The following is a 19,685-nucleotide window of genomic DNA, read 5'->3' on the forward strand; positions in this document are numbered from 1 at the left end:
AATGGTGCAGCCGGTCGTAGAGGTCGGGGTGGTTAGCGAGGATGGGTTTATGTGTTGCGTGATGGTCGCCGTTTATCGATTCGCGGCGCGCCGGGCCGTGAGGAATGAAGTCGCGGCTAGCTTCTATGTCGTGCTGTATATTGTACACTCCTCTATATGTATGTCTGTTTCACCTAAACGCACCTACGCAAATAAGGCGCCAGCAGCGAAAGTAGCAGCGCCACGCAATCTCGCGTTACTCGAAATCGTTCTGGTATCTCTGATGTCTGTCATGGCCCTCAAACCATCATTGAGTTCTGATTTCTAATTTTCTTTGATCGTTGAAAACAACAGGGGAATGTTTAAAATTCATGAAATTTGTAAGAACACGTTCTGATATACCCGTTCAATGCGAAGATCTATACATTTTCTATCTTTTGTAGATGTTGAAGATTCTTAGGATTTTAGGGAATTGAAGATCTTTATAGATTCGTAGATTACATCTTCTTATCAAAATTATGAATTTTTGGTACATCTTTATTTATAACGAATAAAGATGTATATACTTCGCTTTAGACATTAACTTTAATGTTTATGAATGATATTATTAATTATGAATGATATTATTATGAGCGATGAATTACATTTTGTTTACAAGAAAACAAAATTATGAGAAAAATGACGTTTGAAAGCGATAGTTACAATTCTTTTCGTACGTGTTGCACAAAGGACGAAAGAGAATGAATAATACGTAATTACAAACATTGTCTATTAATGAAAAAGATCGCGTGCACGGGAAGTCAATTACCTCAGAGTGCAAACGTGATACATTCAATGAATAGTTGCAAAACTGAATGGAACTTACCGGAATATGACGTATTTTAATTTAATCGAAATATTATGCGTAGTTTTGCATAAAACGTACGTTCTTACCTGGAGGATTCGATACAGAAAAGAATTCATTTCATTGTATCCCGCTTTAAATTCATCTGAATTTTATGTATGTATGTAATACATCCTCACCCAAGCGATTCAATTCAAGAGCGCGATTAAAAACACAAGATATAAAAAAAAAAAAAAATAAAATGGTTATACTTTATTAGAATACTATCATTTACACGACTTATTCTCCTGAACAGTAAAACTACAAAAATGTTATTTTTCTACTTTTACTGGTAAAAAATTTTGTATTTTTATAACACACAATCATAATGATCATGATCGTTGTTAAAATATAGTTATATACGTAGATGAAAATTTTCTAGTTTTCAAAATTATTCCTGACTGATCTATCGAAACGAACCGTAAATCAATTACTAATTGAATGCACAGATCAAATCTCCTTTTTCCTCGAAGCCACATGCATTTCACGTCCTATTTGATAATAATCACGTATGCTGCAGGGAATCTGGGTCCGTACATATACATGTACGAACATTGTAGGAATGCATACCAAACCAAGCACTACCGTATCTACATAACAAATGTGGAAACACATGATTGCACTGCACAATCGAAAAAGATCAGTTGATCATTCCGGAAAATATATCTTATACCGTAAAAATAAAGCGCTTTTTGAATGTTCTTTCTTAACTTTCCGAAATTTTTAATTCGTATTTCTCTTTATCGAACGAAATGGATTTATATCGGTAATAAATGTACAATTTGTACTTATATTTAAAGATTCTCCATCACTCATCCTCTCATGATTTATTTATCAAACCGTTTACGCATAGATTCGAATTTGAATATGTAAAGATCGCAGGTGTTGTGTGGTAAGCAATTATTCTACGATTGTGCGCGATGAGTTAACCATATCATCAATGACTCAGAGTAGTCGCTGGAGAATCAGGAATATATATATGAATATATATGTATATATCGTGAAATTGACCGTATAAATTGTGCATTCACGGGTTAATCTAAAGTTCCACATTCCAATCTACGTGTAACGCGATCAAATGTATTGTACCGTCACGAAAGAATCTATTCTAGTTTCAAGGAGTCAGTAAATAAGAAAAACGATGATCAGAACGAATAAACTAGCGAGAATCAAACGATACAATTAAGCCTCATCTTTCAATTTTCTGTGCTCTTACGCTCTTAAACGTAATAAACGTATCACATGAACGACTCGAAATGGGAACTCGTATCAAGTATCTCAATATTTGCTTAGTTTTTACTATTTTAGCATCGGTATAAAACAAAACGAACCACATCTAATTTTAACTTTAGTAAGTTTTTAAATAAATAATTTAATGTATAATTGTATTTCGGCCATTACTTTATATATTTCAGCAATATTCGCGTATCTTGCAATTGCAATTTGTCCTTATGCAATTTCATGTTTTTGTGAATATAAGCAGAGAAATGGGGATATACGTAAATAATGATTTATTTCACCCATCAAATATTATAACGAATACTTAGAAATTTCTATGGTTTCGTATATTATATGAATTCTCAGGACACTTCTACATTTTTAGATTCTCATTTAGTTATCAAAAATCGACTAAAACGTCTAGATACGATGGTGTATTTATAAAATGGCAAACAGTTTACCGATGCTACCCGATGTATACCCGTCGATTAGGTTGCATAGAAGCGTTGATCACGACAGAAGAAAATGGAAAGCGATGAACACGGAACGCGGACGAACCGACTAGAGGGACTGGACTTCTGGCCAAGTTCGAGTTATAATTAAGTCTGGTCTTTAAATTTTCCGCGCTCTCGCGATTCGTGTACACGAATCGCGGGAAGAGTATAGGGGTAGCTGGATGGCGTCTGGTGCGATGGAGGGGAGGTAAAGTAGGGGAAGAAGTAGCGAGGGTTTACGGTGGAGCAGATAGGTGTCGCGTAGCCGTGGAGGGGATGACGGGTGCGTGCGAGCGCACGAGCCCGCCAGTTCTTCGGTGAGGCTCGAAGAGGTCAGGTCGATTCTTGTCACTACTCCGCTCGAGGAAAACGCGACTCGTTTTGACACACGTACACACAGGTGCACAGCACGGTTCTTGTCCTTCGACTTGGTTGGTGTCGGTGCTCTCGGTAAAACGCGGTCGAGACGTGTCAACGTTGTTCTCGTTGCGTCGTCGCATGTTCGTGCTGATCCGTCGTGTGCAAGGGCGAGTCGCTCTCTCGTGATCTTTGTTCGTTGTTGTTGTGGCTGGGCTGTTTCTCCAGGGCCAAATGCGAACAGGTAGAAGATACATTCATCGATGAAAGACGAACGAGAGCAGAGGTTATGACGACTGTCATCGAGTGGATTATCGCCACTGCCGTTACAGTTTTGGAGAGATAAGCAACCACTGTGTGTGCGTCCGCGGCCTAGTGACCTGACCTTGAGTCGGCCCGACCAGGTGTGTATGTTAAATGCTTATATGTATATACGTATAGTCATGTAAGTGTAGATTCGCGAAGAAAACGACAAGCGTTGTTCGAAGCCAGCTGTGCATCGTTGCTCCTCTCCGTTTCCCCGATGCGTTGGCGTGTGCAACCTCGAGAGACGCGAATAGAGATAGAAAAGAGAGACACAATTCGGGATATAGTTCGCGCTATTACCGCAACACACACACTCGACCGCTTAACGTCGTATACACGTCGCGTCGTACACACGTCGTGTACAACTCCGGTTGCTTTGTTTGGATAAGAGGATTCTGGGCTGAGTGTTTGCCGGTTTGCATCGTTTCCCTCGATGTTTCTCTTGTGTACATGTCTCGCAATCGGGTATAACGTTGTCCTTCGATGTGACAGCTTTCGGGGCATGTATCGTGTTACGCAGGGGCACGCCAAGCCTAAATCGTTTTTCTTGCCGACATTTTGCAGCTAATTCCTACGAGGTCGCAAAAAACGATGATTGCGTATCGTTCGTAGATGTCTTCGATGTCTGTCTTGTTTACATCGCCTTTTTTTGCTCCTCGCCGTTTCTTGACGGTAAACGTGATTGATCGCTGTTAGTGCTGCTTTTTGATTCGTTGGTAAAATATAAGTTCGCAGTTTTTTAATCTGAGTCATTTCTTGGTTAAAATCTTCTTCGGGTAGAGAATAAAAAATTTTGTAGGTTAATGTTAGTTAGGTGGATTTTAAGGTTAAATCAGTTAAGTAAGGATAATATGTACAAGTGCAAGAACGTAATTAATTCTTAAGAAAATAAATCGAGTCGTCTTTGTTAGTTAATAGGTCAATTAAAGTTCTTTTAACAGTATATTCTACTATTTCTGAATATATTATATACAAAATCGTATTTTGGAACTCCTATAATTAACCAAGTTAATTTTCTTAATATTTGGAACGATAGATGGAATGTATTTTTTAGAACGATGAGCATGTTCAGAGTGATTTATCGTTAGAGACGTACGATTTAATTGACGAAATCGAAAATCTCATCTCACCGAAGGAAATGTGCGTAACGAACCCTAAACCGGTATCCTAGATCAAAGATATTTTTTCGTCATGGACGAATCACGGTCGATTAACGTTTCTCACGCATAGTGTGCTAATTTATTTGAAATATGTCAGCTCGTGCCTGTTGCTGTTGGTCCTTTGCTTGGAAATAAGGTTTCTTTTTACAAATAAATATTTTCTATTGTTATGTGTTTATGGTACATCTATGGTAACTGAGAAGTTAAAATAGAACGAATGACGTAAGCGAGGGAAGTGAAGATTTTTAACAAAATATACATTGTATTTGCTAATTTTGATACTTACGTCGTTTGTTACTGCGATGTAACTATATCTTTTTAAAAAGAAACTTTTACTTCGCTTACTCATCGCCATTGTTGAGAGGAATAGAAAATTTTTATCAAATAAACCAGTCAATAATAGTAAAATATGGAAATGTTTATTTTTTTTTATATACAGTGGCAAGTTTAATTTAGACTCTAGGATAGGTTCGAATGTATCACAGTAAGACCGAAGTGAGTCGGTTTAAAAAGCAATCTATACTACTGCGATTCTGCCCTTCGTGAAAGATGTTCTCAAAGAATGCAATATCCGGTACATGCTACAAACTTATGTCAACCCAGAGTTCTAGTAGGAAAGGATATCTTCAAACTTATGTCGCGTGTGTGAGTTCTCAAATATAGAATAAATATTTCGTCGAAGTATCAGGATAAATTGGACGCGCAATATACCAAGCTCTGTGGTTCTTTTTATTATACGTATCGAATCGAGGTATTAAGTTAATTTTAGAAAAACTATTTTCTTCCGTGATAAATTCTATAGAATGATCGACGAGACAATATAAAATTTGTCTTAGCCGCTGGAGCTTCCTGCAATTGTATCGAGTTTGAATTAATTAATTTAAGTTTCAATTAATAGAAAGGCGTAGAGAAATTTATTTATAGAGGAGTTTTTCTATAGAAAATTCTCCTGCGTTCTGTATCTTATATTTACATTTCGCGCAATTCCATTTTAATCGAATTCACCTTTAAATGTCGAATGTTGCGATTATTTTAGATTATTTTATAAAGAGTTAGGCACAAACTATCGCGGTTCTCTGGTAACTGCATGATTTCCATTCACCATGTTGAATAAAATGTTATTTTATTCGAGATTGTCGGTTCAATGGAAAAAGGCGTGGATAGAAAAACAAACGTTGAAATTCACTTTGTTACCACGTCGGTTGTAATTAGAACGCAAGCCGTCGACTTTTCTTCTAGTTCCTTTGTTTTCAACCCGTACGTAAGAAACCTGAGCAAAGTCGTTGAACTCGAAAAGCTGATGAGCTCGAGAAAGCGCAAGAAAATTCCTCGTCGTGCACGATTTCTTAAAAGTTTCCGGTCTCTGGTATTCTTAGGGCTCGTTGTTGTTCCGTTACGCTATAGAAATTCCCAAGAAAGGTTAACCGATGTTGGTTAACGACGAAGACCATCGTTCTTTGGAGCTACGCCAAAAATTTTATACGTTTCGTTTCTTCTAAAACTTGTTGAATTCAACCGTTCGACCTAATTATCTAGAATTGAATTAAACGACCGCAGCTTTATCTAAATATGTAAATAACGATATTAATCCAGTCTATCGAAAACTTCCTTTTTCTCTTTGTATCACTATATTGCTTTCAGTCAATCGGAATTCCAAGAAAAATGTATTTTACGCGAAAAGGATTGGCGAAAGATGCGTCTGTTTTTCAAGCGTGAAAACACGACGCGGTTGTTGCGGGTAATATCGCACGGATCGTGTTCGTGTGTTTCACACGGGCATCAACAAGGTAGAATCTGATTAGCGTACGTCGTTAAATCGACGAAAATCGGAGGTAGCGTTGTAAGAAAGGTAATTTCAAACCTGTGACTATCGCGCGTTCGCGAATCGCGTTTTTTTCATGGTTTTTCCACATTACAATTGCACGTAATCGGATTATCGATCCGATTACGAGACCGAGAACTGTAATTAGCATTACGTTCACATTTTATATACATGTTCGTACATTAAGCGGTAAATTTTACTTATCGCGATGCTACACCGCGTTTCGTGTAAACTTCGCATGTACCTTCGCCACCATAATTAGAGCATGATAACATTGATAGCAAGGGCTTCGCGTAATTAATTTTCTACCGGTTTTCATTAATTCTTTCCTCGTCGGATAGGTAGAATTTTAACCTTCTCTCAAATAGGCGTGTACATCGATTCTATATATTAATTTCTGTCGTTCTTTTCTTGTAATTCTGTTTTTCATATTGTTTTCTACGGATAATAAAAATAACGCTATAAATCTTAACTTATTCGTATGGATAACAAAAGAGAAACGTAGGTTTGCGATAGCAATACGTACTGTTAGCTTGTTCGCAAGAGAGCGTAAGTGAAAGAGGTCTGTCTATGGTCAGACACGCGTTGCTTTCGTCACAAATATCGTAGAAACAAATTTTATTACACGTATTTCCCAATTCTTCCATCGTGCTGTTAACGCGTGACAAATTTTGCATGTCTAGATGAAGTACTGGCAAAACTTATCCGAATTTGATCGAAATTATAATCCTCGTGATCGTTTCTTTTCTTTTTTTTTTTTTTAAGTTCGTGTTGCATGTTGTGTGCTCGTGCGATGTAAAACTCGTAATTGTGCAGGCAATTGACGCCAGAAACTTCGCCAGATTATACCTTTGACCCGTACCTGTGTTATTTTTATTTTTTCTTCCCTTTTTTGCTTTTCGTTGGCGAGATCGCGAGGTCTTCACGCGCGGCGCAATCTTTCTCCAACCGGGCAAGTTTATCGAGTAACCACAGGTGGTAATTTAGAGCGACAAGAGGTCGACAAACAGTAACGTCCAACGAATAGAAAAAATATGAACGCGTTCCTTCGACCAGCGAGACTGAGCAATGTGCAGGCTGTTCGGCCAGTTCCCTACATAAATGTTTTGTTTACCCGTCTTCCTCGGTCAATATTGTCTTTCCCTCGTTCCTAGTGTTTTCCTCATATACACGGGACACGAGCATCGAATAGAAAGACTAGGAAACAAATCTACGATCGAAGTGGTTTTGCATCTCTTTTCTATCTTCTTCCTATTTCCATCACTCTCTTCGATTAAAAATATTGGATTAGTCAAAAATTTTCGAAATTTCAATTATCCATTTAATTACATGGTACTGTAGTATCGTGAACAAGAGGCCTAAGAATCGGCTGAACCATAAACAGTGTTGCGAGAAAGCAGAGGTGCCGACAGGGCCATGAATGTGTCGTTGGTCCTTCGATCGAATAATTTCGTGAAAAGGCCCTACATGACTCTGGCCACGAGCGGTTGCGGAACACGTGCGTGGTGGAGCTAAGACAAAAGGCAAAGGGATGCCAAGAAACATAGACGAATTAACAGTCAGTGTCGGTAGAGAAGCCGGAGAGTGAACCGAGAATTCAGGCAGAGAGTGTTGCTAGCGTTGTCGAGAGAGTGTGGTCCGCGTGAGAGAGAGCGTTGGATCCGTGGTGACGAGAGTTGCAAATTAACTATCTAGTTATCTTAATTATAGCACGCTGTTATATTTAGTTCGCGTTAAACAACCATCGTTCCCTGTTTAATCAACACCTGTACAATCCATTTATTACTAATAAATTAATTGTGGTATAACTTCCTACAGTACTGTTGTAAACAATAAGAAAAGAAAGATATTAAGTATACAGCTCACAGATAAATAATATTGTAGTATCGTAAATATAATAATAATTAGTTTATTAATAATAAATGGATTAAACAGAAAACAATGGTTACTTAACATGAACTAATTGTAACAACGTATTATATATTATATATACGTATATATACGTATATATACGTATATTAATTAACAACTCTCATTCACAACACAGATTCAACTCTCTCTCAGCAACGCTAACGACACTATCTCGACAACGCAATCCGCACTCTCTGGCTTCTCAACTCATACTGCCGTTAATTCGTTTATGTCTCTTAACAACCCTTTGTCTTTTCTCTGATATCTTTCGTTTAAGCTCCATCATGCACATGCTCAGCAACCGCTCGTTTACAATTCGCACGATACCCCCCTAGGCCCCTTGTCCACGATACTACAATATTTATCATCGTTCTCAATGCAAACACAAGATTGGTGAGACCGTCAATGTTTCAAGGCGATTATCGTATTCAAATTCATATTGTCTTCCAGTATTCTTGCGCGATTCGTACCACTAAAATCTTGTTCGCTTATCCCGAAGGAAGGTGGGCATTGAGACAGTCGTTGATATTTAACGAAAATATATTTTGAACGTTATCGGTCTCAGGTCTTAGCCTTTCGATGTTTCGTGGCGTATTTCGTAATACACATGCATGCATTATTTATATATGCAAGTTTCTTACGCAGCGTATACATACAACTTGCGGAATTCTGTCGAGCCAAAGTTTTTAACCGAACTCGCCCGGTTATCGTGCCAGAGATTCAAATCTAAACACGGTGGTTTTAAAAGGATCATTCCAGAGACCGTTGCAATTTACGGTGATTTTACGCTTTTCTTTTTCTTCCTTCGCAGAGTTTGTTTCTTTGAAATTAATTTAAAAGTTGATTATAGTCACGCGTGTTTTCGTTTGACCGCGGAAGGTTTCATAAGTGTTTCGCGGATCGTTCGTTCACGCTATATTCGTTGGTATTTCAATGTTAATGGTTGAATATTCATAGCATCCGTGAATTATGTTTATCATTGTTATTAAATGACTCAATTATCTTTGAGTTATGGTAGAACGAATTAAAACATCAGGATATCCTTCCTGTGAAGCGTGTCATTGCGATAAGCAATTTCGCGAACTGTTTACCCTACGCTCCTTTAAATCATTCAGTATAAATTAGGCTAATTACTGATAATGGCTGCTTTATGACCGATAAATGTTTTGCGCGGAGAATAACGAAAAACTAGCCAACTAACTAATAAATTGAAAACCATTCTAGAATCACGCTATCGTGTATTTTTTTATAAATAAAACTATGAACTTTACCGTGTTCTGCGAACATTATTCTGTATATTAATTACAACGTGAGTATAGTCTAGCTACGTATAGATCTGGTTTTCTATTTCAAACTCCAATTTAATACCGTAAAAGCACATTATCGATGTTTATAACTATTGAGATATGCATAATTTTATGTGCTAGACTAGATTAGCTGCGTAGTAGTGATACATGTATGCGAATATCAGTGTATAGAAGTATGCGTATGCGCGGAGTCTCGAAAACAAAGGAATGTAAACTGTTCAGTCGATTAAAAATCTGGTATGGAAGAAGACGAGACAAAGAAAATGCTGAGACGCGTGCAAGTGTGTATCGATGAATATCTTTGAAATCGTTTATCAAATAAATATACAGGGTGGTTGGTAACTGGTGGTACAAGAGGAAAAGGGATGATTGTACGCGAAAAAAGAAGTCAAAAATATAGAATAAAAATTTTTTTTTAACTTTTTTTTATTTTTCCATTGAGACAACGATCTACAGTGAGATCCGTTATAACGTACCGCACGCGTACCGAGCGAAAATTCAAAGTCGTCTTTCTCGAAAACAAAGCCTCGAACGAAAAATTTTTATTCTATATTTTCGACTTCTTTTTTCGCGTAGAATCACCCCCTTTCCGCTTGTACCACCAGTTACCAACCACCCTGTATAACTATTCTAATATAAATTCTAAGTGTAAATTTAGTGTTCCTATACCATTGTTTCGGCTATTATCCAAAATTCTCAACAATAACTTTACAAGTTTGCAGAAGAAACAAGCTGTATTTAAATAATGCTAATAATACGATTGAATGTCAAACTTGTATGGCATATATCGTATCGCATCTAACGATGGAAACTGCGAGAGCTTGAAAAGTGCTCTTCGATTCGGAGATTGAAACGAACAACCGGCAACGATGTTGAAGATCGAACTTGAAAGATAACTGATTTGGTCGAGCCGCTATCAAAGAGGAAAAATATTTTTAATTAATACAGCAAACATCGATACTCTTTTCAGGGCAAACGTAGCGATAATTCCATGCGTACTCTTCCACTCGAAACTTTTTAGTAGTTGCTATTGCCAAGTTTGATAACTGGGCTATATTCGGCCGAGCCTTATATACTGTTACGCCTCGTAGTTCGATTCTCACGCAAACGTGCCAAGCTTCAACACGTGGTTTACCTGGAACTAAACTGAGTTGACCGTATTACTTTATGTCTCGTCTCTTCCAAACGAAATCTCTACATTCGGTTATATCTTCGTATATGTAGCTTTCTATCTCTATACGAGTTTCCAGTTAAACCTGCAATTACAATTATATCGTTATATTTTAGCGAAATATCGATTTTCGATGTACCAGTTTCCCGTTCGTTATTCCGAAATCATATCTTACGATCGCTGATTTTAATTTGTATTTCCCATTCTTACAATTAGACGAATAATATTCTGTTAAATCTAACGCTATGCTTTTGTACCGCGCGACGTTGTTGTATCATGCTTGAATTTCATATTTCATTGTACGTCTCATTTGCATATTTAATTATATACGATATTACATTCGTTTGTACGTGTAATGTTTAAGTGGTTTAATTGCGTATACATATTAAGTATAATTCATTGTTTCTACCAAATCTATGCTTCCACGGATTATGTAAAATTCGACGATAAACGGAATATTGTCATAAACTGTGAGGTATGATATTCCAATAGAACAATACAGAATAATTTAACTTGATTCTCTTACTGAAACTGAGAATGTAAGTTTAACAGATATTTATTCGAGATTTATAAAGCCAGATAATGTATAAACTTCTGATTATTTCTTCGTGTTAATTGAATTTTAATATATCACGACAACGTGTATTATTTAAATCTCGAAGGTTTCGCAAGAAAACCACGTGGCGATGCTTTGGATGTTTTAAGATATACGTTTTCTCTCTGGTTTATCGTGTTAAAATCGGCAAATATGAATAACCAGTAAATGGATGCAATGGGTGTAAACCGCTAAACCGCGAAACATAACGAAAACGAAAGCCTGTTATATCCATCTATCCGAAATACAGGGAAATTATCGTACAAACGTGGTAAAATTGTCAACTTGTCAAAGGTACGATTAAATTAACAAAACGATCGAGCTCAATTAGTATTAAAATTGTACGTATACGTCGTCCTTTCGTTCTCGCGTTATCTCGATAAAATAACTATGTAATGATTCTTCGTGGAATTTGTTTTTATAAATTATCGTAAGATTTATTATTCGTATTTATTATTCGTCAACGGAAAATCTATACGCGAAAAGTGCCCCGTCTGATAAATATAGCGAGCGAAATGTAATTTTAAAAACAAATTGTAACTTCAACAAGTATCTAGGAATATTCAAACTTCGTAAGATGTTTCTTTGAAGGCTCGCTCGCGAACTTGCTCGATACGTGTCGCACGATCGCGACACTTTAGAAGTAACTTTGTTGCAATCGAGGATCGAAACTCGTCCTCGTGATACACGTTATACGATTATCTATGTCTTTTTGTCTCTGAACGTGCCCAGTGATGGAGGATATATTTCTCAGTTAAAGAGGCCGTGCCTGAAGAATTTTAAGTTGAGTACCGGCGGCTTTTAATCGATCGATACTCGAAGCTACAGCATTTTTTTCAAGAGTAGTAAAATTACTCGAGTTGTATAGAAAATCTGAATGAAACGATCGTTTTAACCTTTCATCCTTTATATATCGATTTTCCCTAGCAAATTAAAATCGTTCACGATCAATTGAAAGAATCGTAGTGTTTATCGTTGCCAGATTTACTTTTTCGTTTAACGTTTCAACTCTGTGATTGAGAGGTATATACAGAGGCGTATACCGCAGTATAAAAGGGTGTTTTAACGTGACGAACGATTTTTTAAGCATTTGCTTGAAATACCGTGTAACAGAAAGTGTCGCGAGTAAAAATTTATCAGAATTTGATTATGGCCATTTGTCGTACACTCGATACCGATAAATTCTGTTTCAAAACTCCTTTTTGTCACGTAATCCCGAACAGTTGAAAAATCGCGCGTCCCATTGGACGACTTTCTGTATTAAATACACGTCGTAATCAGTAGACCACAGATTCGTGTCTTTTTACAGAAAATTTAAAAGCGCGAAATTGCACAGAAAAGTATATCGAATATAGTGATTTTACTTCTTCGATTGTATTCTTAAAAATCTGAATTTGCAGATAAATTCGCAGTTTGATAATCAGCGCGTTACACGGAATCTCAATAAGTTAGCAATCTTTCAGTATAATACGATTCAGTATAATATGATTATGTGATAGCGTATTACCTCAAACGAATGGAATATTTTCCCTCGGTATTACATTTTCGTCCGCTGAAAACTAACGAAGGTACTTGAAGCGTGTCCTTTGAAATGTACTTTGCCAACTCGTAGAATTTAGAACGTAGGTACATACGTGTAGATGATCGCGAGGCAAGAAGCTGCTCCATGAATTTCTGTATTCCAGCCAGTACGGCCAGGTTGACAGCGTAGAAAAACGATCCCCTAACCAGGTGACAAAGTGTGCTGACGTTGCCAGCGGGAATACCCGCGGCTACTAGTTGCAGTGCCAGTACCTTTGGCTAGCACGCTGCTTGGAACGAAATAGCCGTGGAGATGGCGAACTCGGGCCGCGTACTTTCGAAGGGTCATTAAAACTGTCTCTTGGATGCCTCTTGGGCTCTGCTTCACGGCTAAAGTCTACTCGAGTACCACCTATCTCGCCAGATGAAAAGCTTTCGATTTATTTCGCGTACCGTTCGATATCGTTTCGTGTCGTCGTGTTTCTCAAACGCATCGTCCGTTTTCCAGCATCGATCGCGATTTCCATTATCGGTTGGTTTATCGGGCCAATCGGCTTTCTTTGTCGACTTGTTTAATCCCTGAACGTGCTCTTCCATCCAACCGATTATAGATGCGCGATTTTTTCTTCGGCAGAATTGTTTCCCAGCTATCCTTTGTAATTTTAACGTTGTATTTCACGGTTTTTCATAGATACAATAAGTTGTAGAGCGTAAGCTAAAACTAGAGAAGGCGAGTGCAATAAACGCGAAAACGTGACTGTTTATTAGTGCAGGAAATGTGTTAAAAATGATTGGTTGGCTGTGCTCGTGTGTCACACGGGCGCGAGTGTTAACGGGTTAAGTAATTGGACCATCGAAAATAGCATGAGGTTTCAATGTTCTTTTTCAATCGTGCCATTCGTCAAAATCGACAGGAAAATCGTTCGAATAGAGATCCGTTGATTTCATCGGCTTTGTAAGTTGACATAGAATAAAACCGATCGATGTTTTCTGCAATGTGGTATGATTTCGAATATGATCCGACCCAGTTGATTAACGAGGCAATTTAAAGGAGAGCGTTCTAACTTTGTATGTCGGAATTGTAGAGTCCATAAAAGGTATAGAGTAATTGTAAAATGAACCTTTTACGATTGCGGCCAATTAGCGAGAGGCAATTAAAGGAGAGTACCCCAACATACTACGGCCCGTCATAGAGCTGTATCTGTCCCTTATTTACTTAGATATACAGGGTGGTTGGTAACTGGTGGCACAAGCGGAAAGGGGGTGATTGTACGCGAAAAAAGAAGTCGAAAATATAGAATAAAAATTTCTTTTTTTAATTTTTTTCTTTTTTTTTTAATTTTTTCATCGAGACAACGATCTACAGTGAGATCCGTTATAACGAGACGCGATAAAGTGCACGCGTACCGAGCGAAAATTCAAAGTCGGTTTTCTCGAAAACAAAGCCTCAAAGGAAAAATTTTTATTTTATAGTTTCGACTTCTTTTTTCGCGTAGAATCACCCCCTTTCCGCTTGTACCACCAGTTGCCAACCACCCTGTATTTATGCATTGGAAGCATTTCGTCGGTAGAAATTAATTTTAAGTAATTGAATTACCTACTTTTAAATATCTTGAAATTCGTCGTTCATCGTGGAACTACTTACTCAGCCTCTTCAGAGAACATGTTAGGATAGAAGTTACATACCGAAGCTGAAATTTGTTTTTTTTTGAATCAGGATGAGAGGTTTTCATTTCGTACGAAGAAAGCATAGTCGTTATGAACTTGTTGCATTACGAACTCGTTACATTTTGTCACGACTTGCGCGTCTCTTATTTCCTTCAGCGTTCATCAAGCTCTCGTTATTAGCTGCATTGGACGCATTACGTTATATACAGTTAATTTTCGCAAATTTAATTCTGCCTCGCCGCGATGAGCAAAGCCTGACGTTCGCATTCACCCAGCTCTTTAAAATGCTACATTTTTATAGATTTTTATAGCGTTCTCTTTCACGCAAATCCTCTGTAATTTTTCCCTTCTATATCCATGCTACTTTCTTCTTACTGGCTGAATAACTTTTTTTTTTATCGCGAGTGCACCATTATCGAAGATAATTAATAACCGAGAATTAAAGTGGATTAAGTATCGCGAAGGGCTGTTTTTACCATAGCGAACGTTTCGTGTTTGACGCATTAATTTTATAACTATTTTTCAAACAAAAGCAGCGATGAGTTTGAAATATCAATTTCCATTTTATTCGATAACGCTTTTGTAAAATAACGCCCCGATAAATATAGACTTTATTCTCTATTAATATTCATATCGCAAGAATAAGTCGATTTCGTTTGATCGACGAAATTGTAGGAAACTTCCAACTTCGTTTATAGCACGTTGCAACAATTACATGTATACAGAGTGTTTCACGTTCACTTGGTTAAACTGTGCATAGCCCTGAGACGGTAGAAGATAGAGAAGAATCTCATAGAACGGAATTAAACGGCCCGACGAACGATGTACGACGCGTAAAAAGATTTACAATCCAATTTGAAAAAATGGAGATAATTTTGAAGTACCCGAAACGTTGCCAGTTTCGCACTTATACTGGGTTGGCAACTAAGTGATTGCGGATTTTGTCATTAGGTGATATTGACAAAATCCGCAATCACTTAGATGCCAACCCAGTATAGGCGCACGTTGCGCAACTGGCAGCGTTTCGGATATTTCAAAATTATCTCCATTTTTTCAACAATTTCATTAGGTGGCATCGACAAAGTCCGCAATCTGTTAGTTGCCAACCCAATAGATCTTACGTCGTTCGAAACCGTTTAATCGTGCCTAATGAAATTGTTCTCTATTTTCTATCGTTTCGGAGCTGCAGCTTATCCTAATTACGCGAGACATCCTGTTCAAAATTTGCCAATGTCGTCCGAATGGTTAATCACGTACGAAAATTCTTGGCGTACGTCCTATCGCAGATCTTCCCTTCGCAAACTCCTACGAAGTAGTCAGAGAGATTTTCCAGATTAGCAATCGGTCCTTGATAAACAATCCGAGATATCTGGAAATCCTGGAAATTCGAGCTCAGGAAAGTACACAATAGGGAGCTTATAAGCTCGGAATGGCTTCTATAACGTGCTTTTATGATTTCTCTGCGGTATTCCTTATTTCACAGTGTACGTACGTACGGTGGTGTTCGATTTAAGTATCCTTTTAACTATCCAGAATGTAACAGAATTTTTCGTACGAAAGTTACTCGATCTTTCGAGAGAAACAATTTAATAGGATATTTGTTATTCATCCAGACTTCTCAATTCTTCTGAATTCATCGAGAATTCTGAAAAATACACATGTGGATATTTCGTGGTAAATTTATCCTGATACCAAAACACCGTTGAACGGGTTGCGTAGTCGCGTTAATTAAACAGCTCGTAATAAACCTACTTAAGATATGGCATTATATCGTGTATTTAATATTCACACGAAAGAAAGTTAATACAACACATAGATTATTGTGTAATTATTACGCTGCCGTTCACGCCACGTTATCGGTACTCTGCACTATCCTTATCTTCGTAAATTGGTATAATTATTCTTATTGATACTCGATAATACCGGTATTGTTTATATTTTTGCAATTGTATCTAGGCAACGTGAAACACACGTGCGTACGTAGATACGCGTTAGAAATCAATACGAATATAAGAAATTACAATGGATACAAAAGAGTATTACAAAGATCACTGTATTTATCCTATCAATTTACACAATAATTAACGAAGAAGAAAAGGAATGATTCTTAAAGTAGTATTCGAAACAATGTCGATTCTCGATAAGATGGTTTTCAAGGCCAAAGGACCATTCTTCGGAGCGAATGACATTCAGGTCAACCGGTTGCACCGTAAAACCTTCGATTTTTAGTGAGAAGCCCTCCGAGAACACCACGATGCTGCAGACTTTGGCGCAGTTTCGCGGTTAACGCGAATTTTCTCCGGACCGATGTTCCTGACGCGTCGCGGGAATTTTTCTTGCAATTTCGTTATGCAAGGAACCGAGGATTCGTATCACGTCCTGTCCCTCCTCGTAGCCCAATATATTTCTTCCTTCTACTTCAACTTTAACGGAACGGTTTTTATCAGTGAAGAACTAGCTGTTCCGTGTAGATTTCTAGGACGGCGAAACAATACGAGTGAAATACAGCGGCGTTTCATTCCTTCCGTTGTTTCAACAGTCGTTCCGTTTGATGTGTATTTTTCTAGGATTCTGATCATTCGGTCGTCTCGACGGTAGATGGTTCATCGTTCGAATCTGTTTTCACGTCGATGGTTTGTGACAATGGTAAAAGTAGGTAGCAGAGGACGATGATTTCTGTATCGTTAGTAGTTTGGTTAATTAATTCCTGATTTTGTGGTTGAGTTTCTTTGAATCTGCGAAAAGTAATCAAAGAAAGAGAAGAAGAGAGAGTTCGTTAAGTTTTAGATCTTGAACTCTTTTTCTCGATGAACAGGCAATGTGAATTTGTAATTCTTCGGATTTCAATCGTGTTATTAATACGTTGCACTTCGTTCCAGTTTACTTTCTTTTTTAGAATAGACCCGTAGCGCGACACGGTAATAATACGATTGAAATTCAAAGAATCGCAAATATGTCTATCGAGTTGTTATCTAGAAATATTTAATTCGGCCTGATTTATTGTTTCATAAAAGTGCTCGTCTCAGTTTCCTGACTAACGGTAGATAATATTTTTCATAATCTTCGTACAAATTACACCGTTCTTTTTATGGTAATCCCTCAGTCGACTAGTACAATGTTTGATCGTTCGCAAACGTAGTACGAGCAGTTTCGTGCTGAAACAGAGAAGCAGGTGCCACGGTACTTGGCGTTCAAAGCTTTCTACGATAAATACCTTATCGAGTGTGCTCGTAATGTAACACCGGCAAACACTTTGATGCGTAATAGTCCTTGACAAGATTCGAACAAAGCAGTTTATCGAAAACAAAGAATAGATTTCCATAAGGAATAATTGAAGAATAAACTAGAAAAATATTGTTTCGCTAGCTAACCGTTATACTTTCTCCGTATATTTCACTGAAATATCGGCAATCGGTTTCGAGGGTGCGTAGATCGAACAGTGTTCAATTATTACGTTCCAATATTGGTGTTTCCAATACAATTCTATTTGTAGCTATGCGTTTGACCGTTGTCACGATTACTTCCTGAATTTTGATTGCATGATCGTGTTCGAGCGACCACAAGATCTCTCCGCGTGAAAGAGACGCAAACCTGGATCGATAACGCGACTGAAAGTGTCGATTATGTGCAGTGTACAAGGTAATGTCGATCTCTGATAAAAGGACGAAGCATGGAACTGACGAAAGATTGGCCTTTCTAACTCAATTACCACGTCGATGTACGAGCGATTTGTTTCCTTTTCCACGAAAAACATTTTTGATTATAGCGGATGAACTTAAGCGTTGATCATAAGCTTCCACGACGTCCGAATTCTTCACAGTGGGTCTAAAGCTTATACTCCAAAGCTTCCTGCTTTGATCGTTATCGGATCATCTTCGACTAATAGATAGAAAATAATCGTTTATACGATGTAACGATAGATCTAGAACGATTGTCATTTTTTTCTTTTTTTATCGACGAAAGGAGGAAGTTTGGAGCGCGTTGTTGTAGGCTGCTTGACATTTAATATTGTGAAAACGTAGCTTTCGTGAAGAATGCCACGTAACTTTTTTAATTCTGTCGCGATTTTATCGGTGTTTGCTGGACCGTGCATTTTTACGAGATATTCGGGTTATTAAAAATTTTTAACTCGCAGCTTGATGAGCTTTGTTGCCCCATCTCGTACGTTTTATTATTTATTTTTTTTCATCGCCCTCTAAAACGTTCGTTGCGCAGCTAAGCATTTCACTGGATGGTTTCGAGTTCGAAGGTTAAAGCTTTGTAATGTAAATCGGAATCCGCCATTGTTCCGTGAACAAACACTTTGTATCTTTAATCTTTGAAGCTTAACTTCTTTTAACAACGCGATTGCCGTGTTTCGTTGAATCTGATATGTCATTGTGTTCGGAATCCGGAACAAGATTCAACTTTTTTAAATGTACATGCTCGCCATAAGTATTAGGACGGTTGTAGAAAAACAGGACATTTAGACCTGATAAAACATTAAAAAATTATTGAACTTTACTTGCAACTGTATGCTGTGAAGAACTCACATTAAATCATATAAGAACTTACTTGTGTTACTACGAAGTTACTATGTTTTCTTCGTTTATATTCGTTGTATCTTTTGTCCACCGTCCCAGTCAATGTTCTACACATGTCGTCATTTAGTCGCATGCTGTTAACAAAATTCCAGAAGTCAGATTTAAACTTTGCACCGTTTAATTCATTTCATATTCTCTCAATGAGATCTATTAGATCAGAAAATCGCTTTTCTTTTCAACAAATCCGTACATACGTTATCACTCGTAGACTCGTTTAAATATCGAAATATTCGTCTTACCTTCGTTTGTACGTTATTTCCAATTTTAACCACCTCGATGCGGCGTGTTGAAAGCCGACGATCACAAGCAACGCTGGTAACTGGAATTTGGTATCGAACGATGGCTAAATTCGATCTTAGTATCCGTAGATCGTATCGCGAACGAAGGCTAAAGCTAGCTTTAGGAACGAAAGGGTTAATCGGAGTTGGTTGTTGCTTAAAACCAGTTCGGTTTACCTAGCACGATAATGGTGACTTGACCGCGTGCACACACGTCAGGGAGAGAGAGAGAGAGAGAGAGAGATAGAGTGAGAGTGAGAGAGAGAGAGAGAGAGAGGTTGCAGACTAGAGGGAGAATTCTGTGGAACTTATGACACGCCCTGTACTTGCACAGCGGTGTGCAAACAAGCTCAACCGATTATGCTGGTAGAAGCATGGTGTGGCAAGAGCTGCGACGAGTGGCGACGACTAAATTCGAGGAATAAAATACGG

General features: G+C 37.8%; 1 protein-coding gene across 2 annotated transcripts in view; it reads left to right on the forward strand.

The window, feature by feature from the left end:
- Nucleotides 1-2,859: 2,859 nt before the first annotated feature.
- Nucleotides 2,860-19,685, forward strand: part of LOC117235479 (heparan sulfate glucosamine 3-O-sulfotransferase 5) — a 150,167-nt gene continuing 133,341 nt past the window's right edge. For both annotated transcript variants that reach the window (XM_033497533.1, XM_033497532.1), the window contains exon 1: nucleotides 2,860-3,335. The gene's annotated coding sequence lies outside the window, so the exon portion shown is untranslated. The remainder of the gene's footprint in view (nucleotides 3,336-19,685) is intronic.

The sequence above is a fragment of the Bombus vosnesenskii genome, unplaced genomic scaffold (genome assembly GCF_011952255.1).
Source record: "Bombus vosnesenskii isolate JDL3184/JDL3185 unplaced genomic scaffold, Bvos_JDL3184-5_v1.1 scf7180000013316, whole genome shotgun sequence".
Taxonomy (NCBI): domain Eukaryota; kingdom Metazoa; phylum Arthropoda; class Insecta; order Hymenoptera; family Apidae; genus Bombus; species Bombus vosnesenskii.